This window comes from Nipponia nippon, unplaced genomic scaffold (assembly GCF_047370975.1).
Source record: "Nipponia nippon isolate SJK-2023a ecotype South Korea unplaced genomic scaffold, ASM4737097v1 scaffold_13, whole genome shotgun sequence".
Lineage (NCBI taxonomy): Eukaryota > Metazoa > Chordata > Aves > Pelecaniformes > Threskiornithidae > Nipponia > Nipponia nippon.
This window is the reverse complement of record NW_028262324.1, coordinates 1239501-1257134: the sequence shown is the minus strand read 5'-3', so window position 1 is coordinate 1257134 and position 17634 is coordinate 1239501. Positions and strand designations below refer to the sequence as shown.

Genomic DNA, 17634 nt, shown 5'->3' with positions numbered 1-17634 from the left:
TCCTCACTAGCAAAGGTCTCCAGGCTGGGCGGTTTAAGACGGAGAGTCAGGCCAGCCTCTTGCAGAGGTGACATGGATGTGGGAAGTGTCTCTGGGCTTCCCCTGAGACGTGGGGGTTCATGTGAGAAGCACTCCAGAGCAAAATAAAGCCCCCGTGTGACCTGCTTGTGCAGTGAGTGCCCCGCGTGGAGCCCGCCTGCGCCCAGCCTGGCCCCCAGCTCGCCCTTGCAGCGCAGGGACTCGGAGCATCTCGGACAGCCGCAGCCTCTGGGCACGGAGCCCTGATCCTGCCCAGCACAGGCAACCGGGACGTGCCGTCATCTGCCTCGGAGCAGGATGAAGGCAGCTGTGCTGGAATTCACTGTGGAGTTGGTGTGGCAGCGCCTGACAGCACAGGGAGGATGGCAGACGTGCAGTCCGAGGTTTTGCCTGTATTTGGACAAGTGACCCCCCCAGTGAGGCCATCTGGGACCGCAGGACCAGCAGCTCATGGAGGCTGCACTGGGGTTCAGCACGCTGAATGCTGGGGACCACATTTGCAAAGGCATTTCGGTGCCTGGAGGAGCTGCTTGGGCCCAGGGGGGCTGAAGCCTTCCTAAGCATCTGCCTCCATCCCGGCCAGGGCCCCAGGCACCTCCTGGGCGCCTCGCTGCATCCGCAGACAGCTCGACAAAAGTCTCCCCATGGGAGTTTCAGATCCAGAGGCATCCACAGTCTCAGGCCTTACTTAAAACATAGGTCTGTGGCTTCTTCCCTGTCAAACAGAGTCTTGCCTTCATTTGCAGCCAAGGTGCAGGTCAGTGAGAGCAGGGAAAGCTGTGGAAGCCTCTGGAGAAGCCCCAGGGACGCAGGCAGAGCCTGCCCCAGGTGCCGTGCTCAGGCTGCTCTGTGGGGGCCAGCTGTGATTTATTGTCTTCATGGGAAATCTTATACAGCTGCTTAGGGCTGCAGGACAGTAGGAAGGATGGGTGCTGTTACACCCACGAAGGAAAGGAGAGCCTGAATCTATGCAGCACGCAGCAGCGCGCACAAGGCTGACTTTGCTCCTGGCAGCCTTCAGCTCGGAGAGTGGGCAGAGACAGCCCAGAAGAGGCTCAGAGGCTCTGGACTCTTAGACTAACACTTAATTTCCCAGGAAGGTGTTTGGGTGGCTCACAGCTGAGAGCAAGGATCGTTAGCCTTGCTTTGGTATTGGCAGGACCCTTAAGATCCCCCTGCCTCTGTCCCTGCTTGTGGCTCCCTGCATCCCCCTCCTGCCTGCCCGCCTTCGCACAGCCCTGCCCAGGGCTGCGCCGCTGTGGCTGGGGTCCAACGGGGCGATTGCGCTGCTGTCCTGCACCGGTCCCCGCAGCGCTCCTGGTCCCTGCTGGAGCTCTGCGTCCCAGACGCTGCTGAAGAAGGAAGCTAGGAAGGCTGATGAGAGCCCAGAGAGCCAAGGGCAGCGTCCCTGGGAAAAGAGCCCCCTTTATTAGCTGAGAACAAAACGTGCACATTTGGAGAGCCCAGGCGAGGGCTCAGGGTTGCGTTTTGCTCCATCTCCACATCCGCAGCCCTGGGAAAGTGTGGCTGCCGTGAGCCATCCTATCCTGCGGTGCGTTGCAAGCCGGGGTGTGTGGGGCAGGGACCACGCTGGGCCCTTCTCTGTGCTCGGTGAGAGCCTGGCAGGCTTTGAAGAGCTGTATAAACATCAACCCGCTGGCAGCGCTCCCAGGTAAGATGGGGACGCGGCTGTCGGGGCCCGGCAGCGTTGCTGATGGAAAGCCGTTCTTCGTGCAAGAAAAGCTTCCAGAGCAGCTTCCTCTCTGACCCCCCGTTTTTGGGGAGGGTGCTGCAGAGAGATGTCCGTGCTTTCAGGAGTGATCTCGGCTGGAACTTAGCTCAAGGCCAGGCTGAGCAAGGCTGCGGGAAGTGCTTCGGCAGGTCTCTTATCTGGCTGGGGCTAATCCCTCCAGACTGGGAGAGAAGGAAAATGAAGCAAACCTCGCATCTTAATGACCAGGATTTGCTTATCGTGTTTTCTTCTTTCCAGGGCTCCCACTGATTTCTTTCCCCCTCACCTGTCAGGAAGGATAGTGCTAACGCAGTGCTGAAGCAGGCAGAGCAGCGCTTGCCTGTCCTGCCCGCTTCGCTGCAGGGCGAGGGGGGTAACGCTTGCAGTCAGACATTGCGTTGCAGGGGAGCTGTGCCAGGAAGGAAGGAGAAAAAAACAAAACGAAGTGGAGAAAACCTGATGTGAGGCTCCAGGCATCTCCTCCTTCCTGTCTCACCTTGGACAAGCCACTTTGCTGCTGCCTCAGTTTCCCCTCTGGGGTGAGTTCGCACCGGGCGCTTTTTTGCGGGTCGAACCGGGGGCTGGAGAGCTCTCGATCCGCTGCGCTGCCGGGGGTGGCAGCGCCCAGCGGGGTGCCTGGGGGTGGGACGATGAGGGGTGAGTCTGGGGCACCGAGCAAACCCTGCACCCCGGCACCTGTCGCACCCCCCCGGGCAGGAGGGAAGCCTGCTGGGCGCCCCGTGCTTTTCCCGAGGCGTTTTTTCCCTGCGCAGCGCGGGGAGGCCGTGCAGTGCTAGCAGCTAGCTGCCTGCTAATGCATCTGTGGTGAAAATTGCCTGCCAGACGCCCAGGCAGGGGGCACAGAAATGTACTGGAGAGCAGCCTGGGGACGGGAAAACAGAGCGTTGTTTTAAGCCTGCTGCCATTTGCAGAAGGCCCCTTTCAGATGGGAACGCCAGCTCCCCTGTGCCGGCGTCCGTCAGGCTCAGCCTGACACACGGACAAACCCCTTCTCCCCGGGGAGGCGAGGGGGTGCCGGCACCGGCGGAGGCAGGGGAGAGGAGCTGCCCGCACCGCACGGCCAGCAGCCCTGTGCGAGGCCGCCGCGGGTTTCGCTGCGAGGAAGAGCACTAACGAAGCTCCCCGATGCCTGAGCACAGATTTGGTTTCTGGCTCTGGAGAGCCCAGTAACACGGTGCTGGCGCTGGCCATCATCGCGTGCTCCAGGGGAAGCTGTGGGCACCCCAAATTAGCTGATGGGGAAAATCTGCATCCAGCCTTAGGTCCCCTCTTGAGCTATGAGCATCGTAGGAATCGGGTACCAGAGGACAGGCACAAACACAATTGCAAATGGCAACCCTATCGCCAGGGAAAGCGGAGGGAGTAAGAACAACCCTTAGCTTTGAAGAGCAATTAATACTTTCAGACACTTTAATGAACACCACCTCGTTAATCCAGCCCTCTCAACGAGCAGTTACATTCACTGTGACTTTGTGCGCTGCCTTCAACATCGCAAAATTTACCCTCTTTCACTGCAAAACGAACATCTCAATCTTCCAGTGTTTTACTCGGTTTCTGTTTTAGGATAGAATTCAACTAAAAAAGGCAAACCAAATTTGGTCCTTCCTTCCTCTTCATCACCGTGCTTAGAGCAGCGGGCGGGCGGCGTTAGCAGCACCCAGCACCGAGCACGTCTGTCAAACCGGAGCGCAGAGCACGGCCCCGCTGTGCCCTGCAGGGTCGCTGCCCCCCGCGCGGGCCCACCGGCCGCCCCCCGCAGCGTGGGCAGCCCCCGGGGGCCATCTGCTGACCTGGCCTCAGGACAAAATCCTAATCCTGCACGTGGCTTATCGTTCTTAGTGCATCCTGAATTGTCCAGCCCTTGTACGGGGTGTTCCCTTCGATGTGGAGAGAGGCACCTGAGCTGGAGAGCCCCAAGGATGCAAAATCCATCAATTCCAGGCTGTTGGTTGCTGATTTGGACGTTGGAGCTGTTTCCGTGTACAACACGCTCCTCTTCCCCATCAAAACCTACGCTTCGACGGCTGAGTGATTCAGTCCTCCTTAATGGAGGCAATTAGCCAGCAAACTGGGATCCGTTAGTTAGATTGATGGGATACTGCCAAAAGGAGTTAGTCTCCCAACTTGACCTGCTTGACCGCTTTGGTCAGGTGTCCTCTCTCGGAGTGCAGCTGCACAGGGCTCTCGGTGGCCCCGGCTCAGCTCCTGGTGGCCTTGTGCGGGACAGGGCGTTTGTCACCGCGTCACCTCTCAGAGCCAGGGTCAGGTGAAGTGAATGGTTGTGAATGCAGGTGAAATTCCAGGCAAGCGAGAAGCAAGAGCCACGCTTCCAGCTGATGATGTCTCTTGTTTTTCCCCAGGATTGTGTGGCTGGAATGGAGAACACAACTTCACCTTGAGGGTTTTTCCTTAGAAAAAAACACTCTGGCGCTTGTGGTCTTGAACTTCCGAGACGATTGAGAATTGCAGGCTTAGAAATGAGAAGAGGAATAAAAAAGTCCCCCAACTGCTCAGTTTAAAATCACTCATGTTTTTGAGGGCCTGGACCCTGACTTGGGAACCCTTGAAACGTGGAAGCACTGTGAGCAGTCCTGTCCGACCGTAGAAGCGGATGGTTTCGCCAGAACTGGCTGAAGGCTCAGGTGAACAGAAACGCGCTCTGCTCGCGGTGCTGGGAGATCACCCTGGCCTTGGCTCAGCCGGCCCTGATGGGTGGGTGGTAGCTGCCGGGGTGCCCCTGGCTGGGACCAGCCCGCCTGGCTGCCGGAGGACTTTGCTCAGGGGCTGACGGAGCTGCGGAAGCTCCAGCAGCAGCCTGGGCTTGCTGGGCTGTGGCTGGGCTGGCCCGGGGGAGGCTGCTGGCCCTGGGTGCTGCTGTGGATATTTCCCACTGTGTCGCAGCTGGGGAGCCCTGAAAGCCAAGCCAAGCGAGGGCACCTGGGTGCAGGGAGGGCATGCTCCTCCTGCTGTGGAAGCGGGGTTAAGGCCCTGCCACGTGCATGCTCGGGGCTGTGCAGCCCCAAAGCCGTGCAGCGTGCCACCGGAGAGAGGCCGCTGGAAGAGCAACAGCCCGGGCAACTCTGTAAGAATCTTAGAAACGTGAATGTACGTTCTGCTTTCTTGCTCTCTGGTGTCACAGCTGAATACTGATTTTATTCATGTCTCCAAATCATCATGCCCGGGGCGGTAGGAGCGTGGGATCTCCCCAGTCCTAGGCTGGGAGAAACTACGGTGTGGTGGCCCTTGTCTGCGCGGGAGGGACCTTGGCAGGGTGCAGGGCTCTGCAGAGACGGATCAGCCTCAATCCTCCCAAAGAGGTGGGAGGAGAGGAGCACCCCCTGCCCTCCTTCCCTGACGGAGCTGGGTGCGGCTGGCAGGCACGGGGCTGCCCCAGCCACCCTGCCACCCTCTGCCTTATCTCAGTGAGAGAGGACGAGTCGAGCGTAAGGGAGCTGCTTCTACCGAACCCCTGAGCACCACGGCCTCGCAGACAGGCTCCTTCGCAGGAGATGGACAACGACCTGTGTTTGTACCAGCACCACTGCAACGCATGCACAGCCTCTTGCCGTGCCTCAGTTTCCCTGCGTGTAAAGCAGATCGCTGTATCACTGCCCTGTTGTTGGTCTCCATCGCCATTGTGGGCGGGGATGATGGGTAAGCAGATCCCATTTACGTGTGATGATTAAAGCTCCTGTATTAGCAGAAGTGAGATCAAAACAGGCCAAAGTTCCCTGGTTTTCTCATCACTATTCCCATTAATGACTGCAGTTAACCCTCTTGGCCCTCACTTAAGATGGATCTAGCTTTTTGGATGCTCTTTTATAGGCCTTAATTACCTATACATTTCCTCTTCTCCCCGCCTGGAGGGCTGCCACATCTGAGCAGGCTTGACTCTCTGTTGGTTTTCTTCGCTTCCATCCACGCTGTCGTTGCTGTGCCAGCCGGCGTGCCAGCCCGCCCGCCTGCCCAGGGCCAGGGTACCTCCCCGAGCCCCCCGCCGCGGGCAGAGCCGTTCCCAGGGCTGATGCTGCTGCAGCCCGGCAGCCCCTGCCCTTCAGCGCCCAGGGAGGACTCTCAGCCCCTTGCACTGCCTTGCTGGGAGCAAAACCCTCTCCCTTCCACACACCCGGCTGCTCTCGTGATTCAGTTTAACGCTTTTGCTGTTTTAATTTAAGACAAGTTGCTTATATGACATGTCTGAGCTGGGCTTCCTCCACACCCCTTGAACCTTACTGGAGTGTTTTGGGGGTATTTTCAATCCAGACAAATCCGGGAAGAGGAAAAAAAAAAAATCAAAAAACCACTTCCAGAGTTGCTCAGCTGACGGCAGCCTAAAACCTTGCAACGAGCACTGCTGTGGCTCGCACGTGTGCCGAGAAGCAGTCGGAGCAGCATGTCACAGGGAGGCCGCTCTGCGGCGGGAGGAGCCGCCCTCCCGGGAGGGCAGCACGACCTCCTGCGCGCGTTCCCAACATGGCCGAGCTGTGGGCTGCGCTGGCCGCAGGACGTGTGCGCGCCTCTCCAGGGCAGGCTGAGGCTGGGAGCCTGCACGCCGCAGCTGTGTGTCGGCAGAGCTGGAGGAATGGAGTCTGCAGCTGAAACCACCACCACCAGAGGAGTGTGGTCTTTTCCCGTCTCACAGAGGATCTGACAGCCCTTTCTTTACGCATCTGGTGGTGCCGAACAAGTTACTTGACTCGGCAAAGATCCGCAGAATTGCTGAGGTTGGAGGGCAATGCTGGGGGTGCCTCATTCACGCCCCTGCTCGGTCAAGGGGAGCAGGTTGGTCAGGGCCGTGTCCAGTTGGGCTTTGAGTAGCTCCAGCGATGGAGACTCTACAGCCTCTCCGGGCAACCTGCTCCTGTGTTCGACCACCCTCACAGTAAACCAGCTTCTTCTTAGGTTTAAGTAGAATTTACTGTATTTTGGTTTGTGTCTGTTGCCTTTTGTCCTGGCACTGGACACCGCTGGAAAGAGCCAGGCTCCGTCCTCTTTGCACCCAACTTCAGTTATTTATATACCTTAATAAAACCCCTCATGAGCCTTCTCTTATCCAGGCTGAAAAGCCCCAGCTCTCCCAGCCTTTCCTCACAGGAGAGATGCTCCCGTCCCGGTACCACCCGTGTGGCTGCTGGTGTACCTGGAGAAGCCTTTCTCGGTGCCCTTCGTGTCCCTTGCCAGTCTCGGCTCTAGGTGGACTGTGGCTTTCCTGACCCCATCCCAGCACACCTGGACTCTGTCTTTGCATTCTGCCTGCATTGCCCTCCCTGCTTCCTCTCTATGCCTGGGTTTTGCCGGGAGTGCCTTGTGCAAGCCCCCGTTGTCTTTCATTCCCTGCTTGTCAGGGTGGACTGGAGGAGTTGGTTCTTGGAAAATAGATCATGTTTCCTGGACACCTTTTCTCTGCAGGACTGCGTCCCGTGGGACTCTTCCAAGCAGATCCCTCAAGAGGCCAAAGTCTGCTCTCCTGAGTCCAGGTTTGTGATCCTGCTTTTTGCTCTGCTCCCTTCTCTCAGCACTCCGAACTCCACCACGTCACACCCTCTGCAGCCCCGGCCGCCCTCATCCTTCGCATCCCTGCCAGCGCTTCCACGTTTATAGCCATCAGACCCATCAAAATGTCTTCCCTCCTTGGCTCCTCGACCACCTGTGTTAGGAAGTTGTTGCCAGAGCACTCCAGAAACCTCCTAGATGGCTCGTGCCCTGCTGTGCTGTCCTTCCAGCAGGTATCGCAGGAGTTAATCTCTCCCGTGAGGACCGTGGCCTGCAAGCATGAAGCTTCTTCCAGTTGTCTGAAGAAGGCCTCATCTCCTGCTTCCTGACCAGGCGGTCTGTAGCAGACACCCACAACTATGTCACCCACAGCGGTTTGCCTTCCAGCCCAGATACTCCTGACTGGCTCATCCATCCCAGGGCAGAGCTCCACGCACGCAAAAGGCAACTCCCTCTCTTTGGTTTCTTCTAGGTGAGAAGACACCAGGAGAGTCCTCCCCATGGAATGAGGCAGGGATTTATGGGAAAAAAAGTTCACGAGCATCACTAAAAATGTGGCAAAGTGCCAAGGGACCGAAGGGACGCAGCTGACCTTCAGCCTGGCACTGCCCAGCTCCAGCGCTGGACCTCGCTGCCTTCCCAACAGTCTCCGTTTGGGCATGCAGTTGCATTTCACATTGCAAAGGAACCAACCCTGGCAGCTGATGTCTGGCGCTCGGCTTCTCTCGCGTCTCCCTCTGTTTTCTCTCTTTCTCTGGACTCTCATTCATCTCTTGTATCTAACTCTTCCCTTGTTTTCTGACAGTTTTGATAGCTGCTCAAATATGGCCATATTCCAAATGCCATGTCTGCTCGTGTAATGCCTGTATTTTCCTGCCAGATTTTGCCTCCTCTCAGTAGGATGCAGCTTTACGCAGAGGGTGCTGCGCCGCTCCGCTTCCAGCGTCACCGCTGGGGAGGCGCCCGTGGCGCGGGCCGCCCTTCCCCAGGCGCAGGCAGCGCCCGCTTTGGTAACTGCCCTGGGGAGGGAAAGGGCCAAATGTTTTCCCCCTCGTGATATAGCCTGTGAACGTGCGGTGTTCACACAGCTCAGCCAAGGTGTTTTCCATTGGTATTTTAAAAGGAAGGCAGAGTTAGGTCTCCTGTTTTGTTTTACTGGTGGAGACACCAGTGTACAGACTGGGGCAGTGATTTGGCTGAGCCATCCACCCGGTCAGTGGCTTCCAGCCCCGAGCAGGCCCCGTTAGAGCCCCCTTTGCACCATCAGTAGATGCTGCAGCATTAAGACTCTCGGCTGTAACGCAATGACCTTTCGGAGTGGCTGGGGATCTAAGTACAAATGTAATAAACGTGGTGTGGGGACGGCAGCTCGTCTCTAGAGACCGTTCCTCCCTTACCCGCCCAGACACAGCTGGTGCAGGGACCTGTGCCTCCCGCTTGGCTTTCCCGAGGGTTCTGCTTCGTATCAGCTTTCCACGGCCAGATTGTGTGTTGTGCTGTTTTCCTTGTGCCATCTGCGCTGCGCTCTCTTCCCTCGCTCTAATTGTGGCACGGACTACGGTGAACGAGTGACGGCTGGGCAGGCTCAGGGCAGGCTCCCGGGTTTTCCAAAAAGGAGGGAGGGACAGTCAGGTACGCGGGGGCCCTGGCTCCTCGGCACACGCTTCCGTACAGCGGGGGCAGAAATGCAGTCCCATGGGTATGGCGGGTTTGCAGGCTCGCATACCTATGGGTATGGTGGGCTCGCACACCTGTGGGTACAGCAGGTTCGCGGGTTCGCACACCTATGGGTACGGTGGGTTCGCACACCTGTGGGTACGGCAGGTTTGCACGCCTGTGGGTACGGCGGGTATGGCAGGCTCACACACCTGTGGGTACGGTGGGCTCGCACACCTCTTGACAGCAACGGAAGGGGAGAAGAAATCACGCCGAGGTACCTGGGGCTGCAGAGTGGAGTTTCGAAAGGCGCCTGGGCAGGCACCCCATTGCGTCTGGGACACCGGAGCTGCCGAATCCTGCCTGCGGGTGTAAGAATGTGGCTTCTGGGAAAGGCACACGTATTTATTTGCCAAGGACTCTGCAGCCCTGTGGGCGTTTATAAACTTACTGAGCACAGCAAGCAGGGAGTAATGCCCACCCCTGTTGCTCCCAGCAGCTGTATGAGCTGGGGCTTCTCACCTGGGCTTTGGGAAGGGTTGGAAGGTAGCAGCCAAGTTCCTCAAATTATAAATGCGATGTGGTAGCTATTTAAAGGTCGTAGACTAAGTCACACCGTTGAAATGCTCTGCGGAGCAGCCGGCATACGGAACACATGAGGCACAGTCACACGGTCTGGGGGCTCGGTCGAGAGCTCAGGAGCCAGGATCTGTCCCTGCCTGCGCCGCTGGTGTGTGAGGTGGTCCTGGGCTTCCTGTTCGGGATCCCTCTGCCAGATCCCCGTTGTGATGTCCCAGTTGTGATGCCATGACCACCCGCTGCTCAGACTTGTAGGATCTGCTGGGCTGCATATGAGGAATAACAACTACAGGCTGCTCTTTCCTGCGAGTTAGGAGCAGCTCTCCTGCTGCTGCTAGCGTCAGGGGCAGGTGGAGAGAGCAGGGCGGTCAGGGGCTGCGGCCCCTCTCTGTCCTTGCCGTCGGCCAGTGGCACTGGGTGCTCCAGGCCATGCAAAGTTTCTTGCATTGAGCTGACAGCCTAGGGTGAGAAATTCAGCCCTGGAGATCTAACCAGAATCTCCCTTCTGCCATGGGCTGTGAAGGAGAAAACTGGAACCAGACTCAAGGCAGGGAGAGAGCGAGCCATGCCGAGGCCAGGCCGGGCTCCCAGGAGCTGCACATTGGGCCATCCCTCATGACAAAGTCACCAGCTGTCAAACTGAGGGGCTATGGCCACCTCGTCCCTATTAATGAGCATCCTCCAGGGACAAGGGCACATTCAGGATGATTCATCTGCCAGTGCTGTGCTGCGGCAGCGCACCGGCGACCGCAGACCAGAGTCCTCCAGTGATGTGCCACCCACTCTGTGGTCTGGGCGGCCCGCGAGCCCGGGCTCCTGTGGGCTGCCTGACTCACTGTGCGGCTGCTGGCACACCCTCGCCTCTCTCCCTGCCCGCTAGCAATATCTGCCCAGCTTAATGAGTGCTAATGAGGTGCTTGGCAGTGCCTGGGTGGCACCTGCTCTGCCTGCGGGGCTGCTGACCCAAACTGGGCACCACCGAACCACTGCTGAAACTGGGGGTGCTCACAGCCTGCAGTTCCCATCGCCCAGCCAAGGGGCCAGGGGACGCTGCCTGGGGCCTCGGATGGCCTCTCCTCAGTCCTCCCTCGCCCGCCCGCCCTCAGCACCGATGAGCAACAGAGCATCACGGTGGCAGAGCTCCGGGGTTTCTACACCAGCTGTGGTTCTCCTTAACCCCACGGAGGTGTCCCACTGCCTTAGTTGCTGTCTTCCCCCTGTCTCAGCCTGGTGCTGAGGGCGGAGGGTCCATCCAAGGCGTGGCAGAGCGAGGTCCAACCCAAAAGGAGAAAGAACTGTATTTCCCATGAAATCTGAGGGGGGATGTCAAGGTGAGCTGGTTTTGGGTGTTCCTCATCTGTCACCAACCCAATACGTTTTTTGCTCTTTCTTACTGGTCAGGGTATCTCAAACAAGTTCTTGAGCATGCCAGAGCAATCACACCTTGCAGAACCTGTCTTGCTCCTCAGATCCGTAGGGATTTAGCCCAGCTTTTGCTGGACTTCACAAAAGGGTCCTGCACGTTTCTACCCTCGCATAGCGTGACCTGTGTGACTCAGGAAAGCTTTCATTTCCCAAAAGCAGGCTCCACTAGTGCTGCTGCAGGGACCAGGGTAAGAAGAGAAGGTGACAGTGAGAAGGAGGACGTGGTTCCTCCTTCCACAAGAGGAACCGTGGGAGAAGCTCCCGCGCCTGGGTCTGGAAAGGGGCCTGGGAGAGGGAATGGGGCGCGCAGAGTGCGAAGCAGAGGGCCCTCGGGATGCCGGTGTTTCCACATACCTGCAGTTCCCAGTCACTGCCGTCCAGAAAGGGCTCGTGGCTGCAGGTCCTCGGTCCCGCAGTGCCTGCGGGTGCTGAGCTCAGCCCCTGCAGCTGCGATCCCCAGGCCCTGGGGGTTTGCCGGGGGCAGCAGTGGGAGCAGGAGCCGGCGGCGGGCAGGGGGACCGGGGTGGCTGCGGCTCTGGAAGGACACCAGGAGCCGGCAATTCCTGGGGGTATTGCAGTGAGGAGGAAGGATCCAGATTTCTAAGGAATTGCCTTTGTTTGCTCGCAGGGTTTTAGAAAAACATGCTTTGATTCAGGAACAAGGCTGATATTTACCTTTTTTTCTCTGCCCTCAGCTATCAGCTCAGGCCAAAACTGGTGATAGGAAAACCAGAAAACGGGGGAGGAAAGGGAAGGCAGAAGACTGAGGCAGGAACAGGAGCGCAGGCGATGAGGAGAGAGATGCTGGAGGATCGTAAAGAAGGAAAGCAGAATAGGAACCGAGCACGGAGGCCTCCAGCCAAGCCACCCAGCGCTCCTCTCAGCCTGTCTTTCATGTATCGTAGTGTTTGGGTTTCTCTAAACCTAGAAAATTCTCACATAAACAATCTTTTATCTTCTCACCAAGACTGCTAAGTACAACCCGAGCTAAGAGACACTACATAAGAACAAATGCTTAAACATTAAACCCACAGAATTCACAAGCAAATGCTGCATTTGTTATTTCTATATCAACCCCAGGATCTCTGGTGATGACTGGAGGTAGCAGTGGGAGAGGAACCAGCAGAAATCAAGAAGAACCTGGTAAACTTGGGAGGAAGCCAGGAAGGAGAGCACCGCGTGGGTACAGGACTCACGAGAAAAGCAGATTCAGGTTCCTATAAGCAGAATCCTACAGCACCAGAGAAACATGGACTTGCCAGCACTCACATAACCTGAATTCTGACTCTGCATCCCATTTACAGATTTCATTTCGATCTAGGAATAGCTTTCTGTTTTTTCTAGCCTTAGAAGTTCAGTGTTGCTTTGTCATTTGTTGTGTGCTAAGTGGAATCCCCAGTATTTACTGCTTTACGCCACTGCAAGCTCTGCATTTCCTCATGAACTGTGTTTAGATACGTGCAAAATCTGGTTTTGTGCCATGGGTTTAATTTGCCAAGTGGAGAGGCATTGCTATTGGAAAGACATCCGGGCAACTGTCATCCTGAAGGTTAGAAACCTGTCTGACAGGCACAGGCACTGGCTCCTGGGCTGGGCTTTGCAGGGGCTGTAAGCTGCCATTGCCTTGGCAGTCTCAGCCTGGTGGGAGCGGTGCATTCTGGAAAATCTGGTCTTTTACAGGCACTGAGCCCTTGGCCGTGACCTTTTAGAAAGTTTGACCCAAGATGTCTCAATCTGAGCATTTGAACTTTGCAGCAGACAATCTTTTGGCCAGATTCTGCCATCTTTACCCATTTGCATAACACTTCTCAGCCCAGTAGCTGGCACGGCTCCTTGGCAAGGCTCTGCTGTGGCGTATCTCCTGTTCCAGGTCCTGCTGAGCCAGATGTGATGCAGAGCAGATGGTGCATCGCCAGCCTGACCAGGCAGCCACATCTGCCCGTGGGAGCTCTCCGAGCGGGGAAGGGGCCACAGTGTCAGCGCGGGGACACAGCCTCCACGTCCTGGGAGCTGGCGGCAAAGCAGGGAGGGGAAGGCTGAGGGATGACAGCAAAGGGGTGAGCTGGGGAGGCCCGACATGCCTCCCAACGCCTGTCACCCTGGCCGTAGCTGCATTGCCACCTCCCTCCGGCTGTCTCAGCTGCCCTGACGCCTGTCCCTGCGCCCTGGGTGTCACAGCCGCCTGCAGTGGATCTGGAGAGGAGCCGGCAGAAGGAATGACTCACCAGACATCCAGCCGCAGAGCTAATTGCTTCCTCCCCTGACTCACTCGGCCGGGAAGCAGGCTGGGGCTGCACAGCTCAGGTGCACACCCCGCCTCGAGTGTCCCCAAAGCTCAAGAGCCAAGGCCTGAGGCTGCGCAGCCCAGGCCGGGGCAGTGAGCGCTTTCCGGCATCGCTAGCCCGGCATCGCAGCCTTCCCGAGGGCCTCATGGGGTCAGCGCCCTTCCCCGCTTCCCAGGGGAGATCTCCCCTCTCCCCCTCTCTCATGGCTCCACGTCTATCCGCCATCCGTGGTACATGGCAAAGCTTAGCCCTCCGGAGAGCAGCGAGGGATGGGACCCGCATTTTGCAGCCTGCGGGAGCCCAGCTGATGAGCAATGCACTGGGAACGGGTTTGCTCCTGCCCCATATCCCCCCCATTCCTTTACTGGGGAGTAGGAAATACGTCCCACTCTGCTCGGGCAGCATCCCCCACTGTGCCCAGGCGCCAGAAGGTTTGGCCGTGGGAGACCAGTCCTCAGTGCTGTGTTGCTGGGCTGGTGCCACAAGCAGAGCAGCCTTTGCTCGCCCGCCTAATGAAGAGCAAGGCCGCCCTGGCCTCGCAGCCACCTTTTCCCCCGGTTGCCGGACTCGTGCACTGCGGTGCATCGGGGCCTCTGCAACAGGCAGCCTCTGGGTGTCCTGAGGGGAGTTTAGCACCGCTGGGGAAGCTCCTCTCTCCTGGGTTATTCCAGCACAGCCAGGCACATGAACCAGGACCCGAAGCCATCTCAGCATACCGATGGCAGCGCCAGCCAGCACCAGGGCCTGGGCTGCGCAGCACTACCGCGGAGCAGCAAGAAGGAGAGAGAAGGACCAGGAGCTGACAGAGTTGGAGTAACAATACAGTCGTTCCTCTGGGTGTCAAGGACAAAAGGACCTGTAGGAACCTCTGCTGTGCCCTTGTGCTGGGGGCACGGAGACCACGCGGCCCAGCAAGGGCACGCGGCGCAGGGCCGGGCGGTGCAGGGCTGGGGCTGGCAGGCCCTGTGCAGCACTTCCAGGGATTCCTCCCAAGCATTTTGCTCATCTCCGTGCAGCCTAAGCCCATCTGCAATGAGGGGGTGGAGAGCCTTAAGCACAAGCAGGAAGCACTGTCAAAAAAAGCCTCTTCAGTGTTGTTATGCCAGTGCAATCATGTCAAAAAAACAAAAAGGCATCGCCACCTGCAAAAGAGCAGGCGCTAACTCTGACAGCCTTGGAGCTCCCACCCACATCAGCAGCCCTCCGGGAGACGGGCACGGAGCTCGTTCCTCAGGTCCCTGCACTCTGCATGTCCCAGTCTCGAGCCCTGCGGCCGGTTGGACCCCCCGCAGCCGACCGAGCAGCTCAGGGTCTCCTCCACTCACCCACCCCGCAGCACCGCACCGGCTCCCCGGGACCACCAGCAGCCCAGAGCCACCAATGCAGCCCGTGGTCCTGTCACCCCCCTCGGCCCCAGCATGAACCCATTCCCAGCACAGCCAGGGAGAAGCCATGCCTCCTGCTCCATCGGCTGAGCCACAATGGGACCAGGCACTGACTCGGGCTCGAGTCCTTTCCCGTGAGCCCTCCTTGTAGCTTCAAGCCAGGCGGAGGCGAGTGCTGTAGCCCAGGGACAGGGTTTCTGGATGTGCCAACGGCATCTGAAGGACATCGCTACTCGATGCTGCCTGCTCTCTGCCTTCCCTGCCTGCTTATCCGTACAAGCTCCTGCTGGTGCCTTGGGGAAATGAAGGGCCATGCTGAGCAGCCCGTCCCGGTGCCAAGGGGAGGTCTCGCCTAAGCCCTGGATGGTCTGGAGGAAGGCAAACTTGCTCCCTGACGCTGCCTTTTTCCCTAGTCCTGCCCAGTGACCCAAGCAGGCTGCGGGCAGCAGGTTGGCAGGTGGGGGCTCCAGGGTCAGATCCCTGAACAATAATCAGTGCTCCTTCCTCGGCCTGCTGGCAAAGCACTGCCTACCAGTCTGAGTCGGCGGGTGTCCCAACACCACCAGCAGCCTGGGGGTCCTGGGGCGCCCAGGGAGTACAGCGGGGTACTTACTTACCTTCCTCTCTGCCAGCTGGGTTTCAAAGCACTCGTACAACATCACTTCAAACCTGACAGCGACGGGAACAATATGGGCTCCATGCAAAAATCCAAAGGGATAACAGTCCCTGAGGATGAGCAAAACGCTGAGGAGAGCTGGCATGGCCTGCGGGAGCAATTCCTGCCAAACTGCTTATCTCCCCAGAGAGGATCTTCACTGGCGCTTTCTGGTATCCCTGACCTTGGTGTTACCTGCCAAGGGCGGGTGAGCTGCCGACGGAGCCTGTGCACTCACCTCCGCACTCTGCCACAGCAGCCATTGCCACGTCCCCGCCCGGCATCCCTGGCACATCCCCGCCCGGCATCCCTGGCACGTCCCCGCCCGGCATCCCTGGCACATCCCCGCCCGGCATCCCTGGCACGTCCCTGCCCAGCATCCCTGGCACATCCCTGCCCAGCATCCCTGGCACGTCCCTGCCCAGCATCCCTGGCACATCCCCGCCCGGCATCCCTGGCACGTCCCTGCCCAGCATCCCTGGCACATCCCTGCCCAGCATCCCTGGCATGCCCCTGCCCCGTCAGCGGACCCAGGAGAGGCAGTCCAGACAACTGCAGGACCAAGCTGAGGATGCCGGGCTTCTGGGCCCCAGCACCAGTGAGGCAACACAGCACCAGAGAGAAACAGAAGCGTCACATGGCGGTCACCCATATTAAATGTTTTGGCTCTGCTCATCAAACTACAACCATTCTTTCCACCTCGGTAATACTTGCTGACTACACATCAAAAAAACCCCACCTGCTTTCCTTTTCCAGAAGTGACACTTTTGTTTTGTTCCTTGCAGTGCTCCACTTAATGAAAAAATGTGAGATCTCCCATTTTGAAATCTGGATAAACTCAGCATAGGAAGTTTTGTGCAGGAAGGATAACGTGGCTGCTGCTCAGCTCAAGCCTTTGCTGGCTTCTGGACACCCCCAGCTGCCCTCCCTGCCCTGCTCCATGCCATGTCGGGTACGCAGTGCTCCAAAAGGTTTTGTGCACCGGTGCCTGGCCATCCTCCGAGCAAAGGGCACCTCCCTGCAGGGGGAAACGCAGCTGTTTGTTTGTTTGTGCAAGCGGTGCAGAAAGCAGGGCTTGGTTCCCTTCACGGCATGGCTGGCCGGAGGTGGACCCTGCTTGATGAAGAATGAAAGAGCACCCAAGGACCCCGATGTACCTGTGCGGTGAGGAGCGATTTGATTCCTATTTGAAGGGACTAATGACAAAAACCAAGGGGAAGAAAGAAGAGAGCTGGATAAAAGGCGCCAGGAAGAGCGGGAAGGCGCAGCGGAGTCTGAGGAGGGCTGGAGGAGGGAGCGTGGTGCAGATCTGAGCAGGGCAGGCACAAACACCAGCAGCAGAGGGGACAAAATGGAAGCGCTGGGAACATCCCCTGGGAGCTGAGCATCACAGGGACCTGGTGGGACAGCAGAGGCCGGGTACGGCAGAAGGCAGAACGTGGGGAAAGGGAATAGTGCAGCATTGCTATACATCAAGGATGTATGTATAAAGATGAATATAGAGGAAAACACAAATATGGAGAGGCAAAATCAAGTAGACTAAGGCAGAAAATGAGTTTTGCCTAGATGTGTAAGCCTAGAAAAAAAATCCATATGTCCAGGAAAGTCTAGGTTAACTAAGTGGGACAGATAAGCAAATAGTGGCTGATATGTGAGATGGCTGAATTGTTCAATATCTTTTATGCTTTAAATATTTACAGAAGGGTTAACTGTGACCAGATTACTATTAGCAACAAGAGGCTAGGAACAAGAACAGAATAACAAGGTTGAAGAATACAGCATGGGAATATTCAAATTGTCAAGGTCTGATAAAATTTACCCTGGAGTACGTAAGGAAGTAGCCACGGTCATCTCTGATCCCGTTAGCAATTGTCTCAGAAAATACACGGAGCATGGGTGAGGTCCCTGCGGACCGGAGCAGGACAAAACGGAGCACGTAGCATTAAAGAGCGAGAAAAGGAAATACAGTCAGACTAACTTCGATGCCTGAAAAGATACAGAATGAAATTATTACACAATCACATGTTCAGCATCTCAAGGATAATATGTGATAAGGAACAGACAACAGGGGTTTGCCAGTAACACAATGTGTTGAACCGGTCTGATTTCCATCACTGATGGGGAAGTGGCCCAGCTGATAACAAGAAGCAGTAGCTACGGGGTGTCTTGACTTTCATGGGCTTTGGTGCTGTCCCACGGGATGCGTTCGTCAGGAAACATAGGCGATGGCGTGCGCTTGAGACATCGCTGAGCTGGGTGTCCAGCGGGTTAAAAAACACAGAGCGGGGGCTGCTCAGATGCTATCAGGCTGGAGGACGTGTTCGGTGAGGTCTGCCCTGGGTCAGGTCCTGGTCAATATTTTCA

The 17634-nt window shown here is 57.5% G+C and overlaps 1 long non-coding RNA gene across 2 annotated transcripts; it reads left to right on the top strand.

Annotated features, from left to right (window-relative positions):
- The first annotated feature begins 1131 nt into the window (after window positions 1-1131).
- LOC148056497 (uncharacterized) lies at window positions 1132-8324 on the top strand. 2 transcript variants are annotated; one of them, XR_015703002.1, is made up of 4 exons: window positions 1132-1711; window positions 2030-2310; window positions 4153-4434; window positions 7758-8324. It is a non-coding gene; the product is annotated as an uncharacterized LOC148056497 (long non-coding RNA). The 2 variants fall into 2 exon arrangements; XR_015703001.1 differs by lacking the exon at window positions 7758-8324 and having other exon boundaries at window positions 4153-7170.
- The last annotated feature ends 9310 nt before the right edge of the window (window positions 8325-17634 follow it).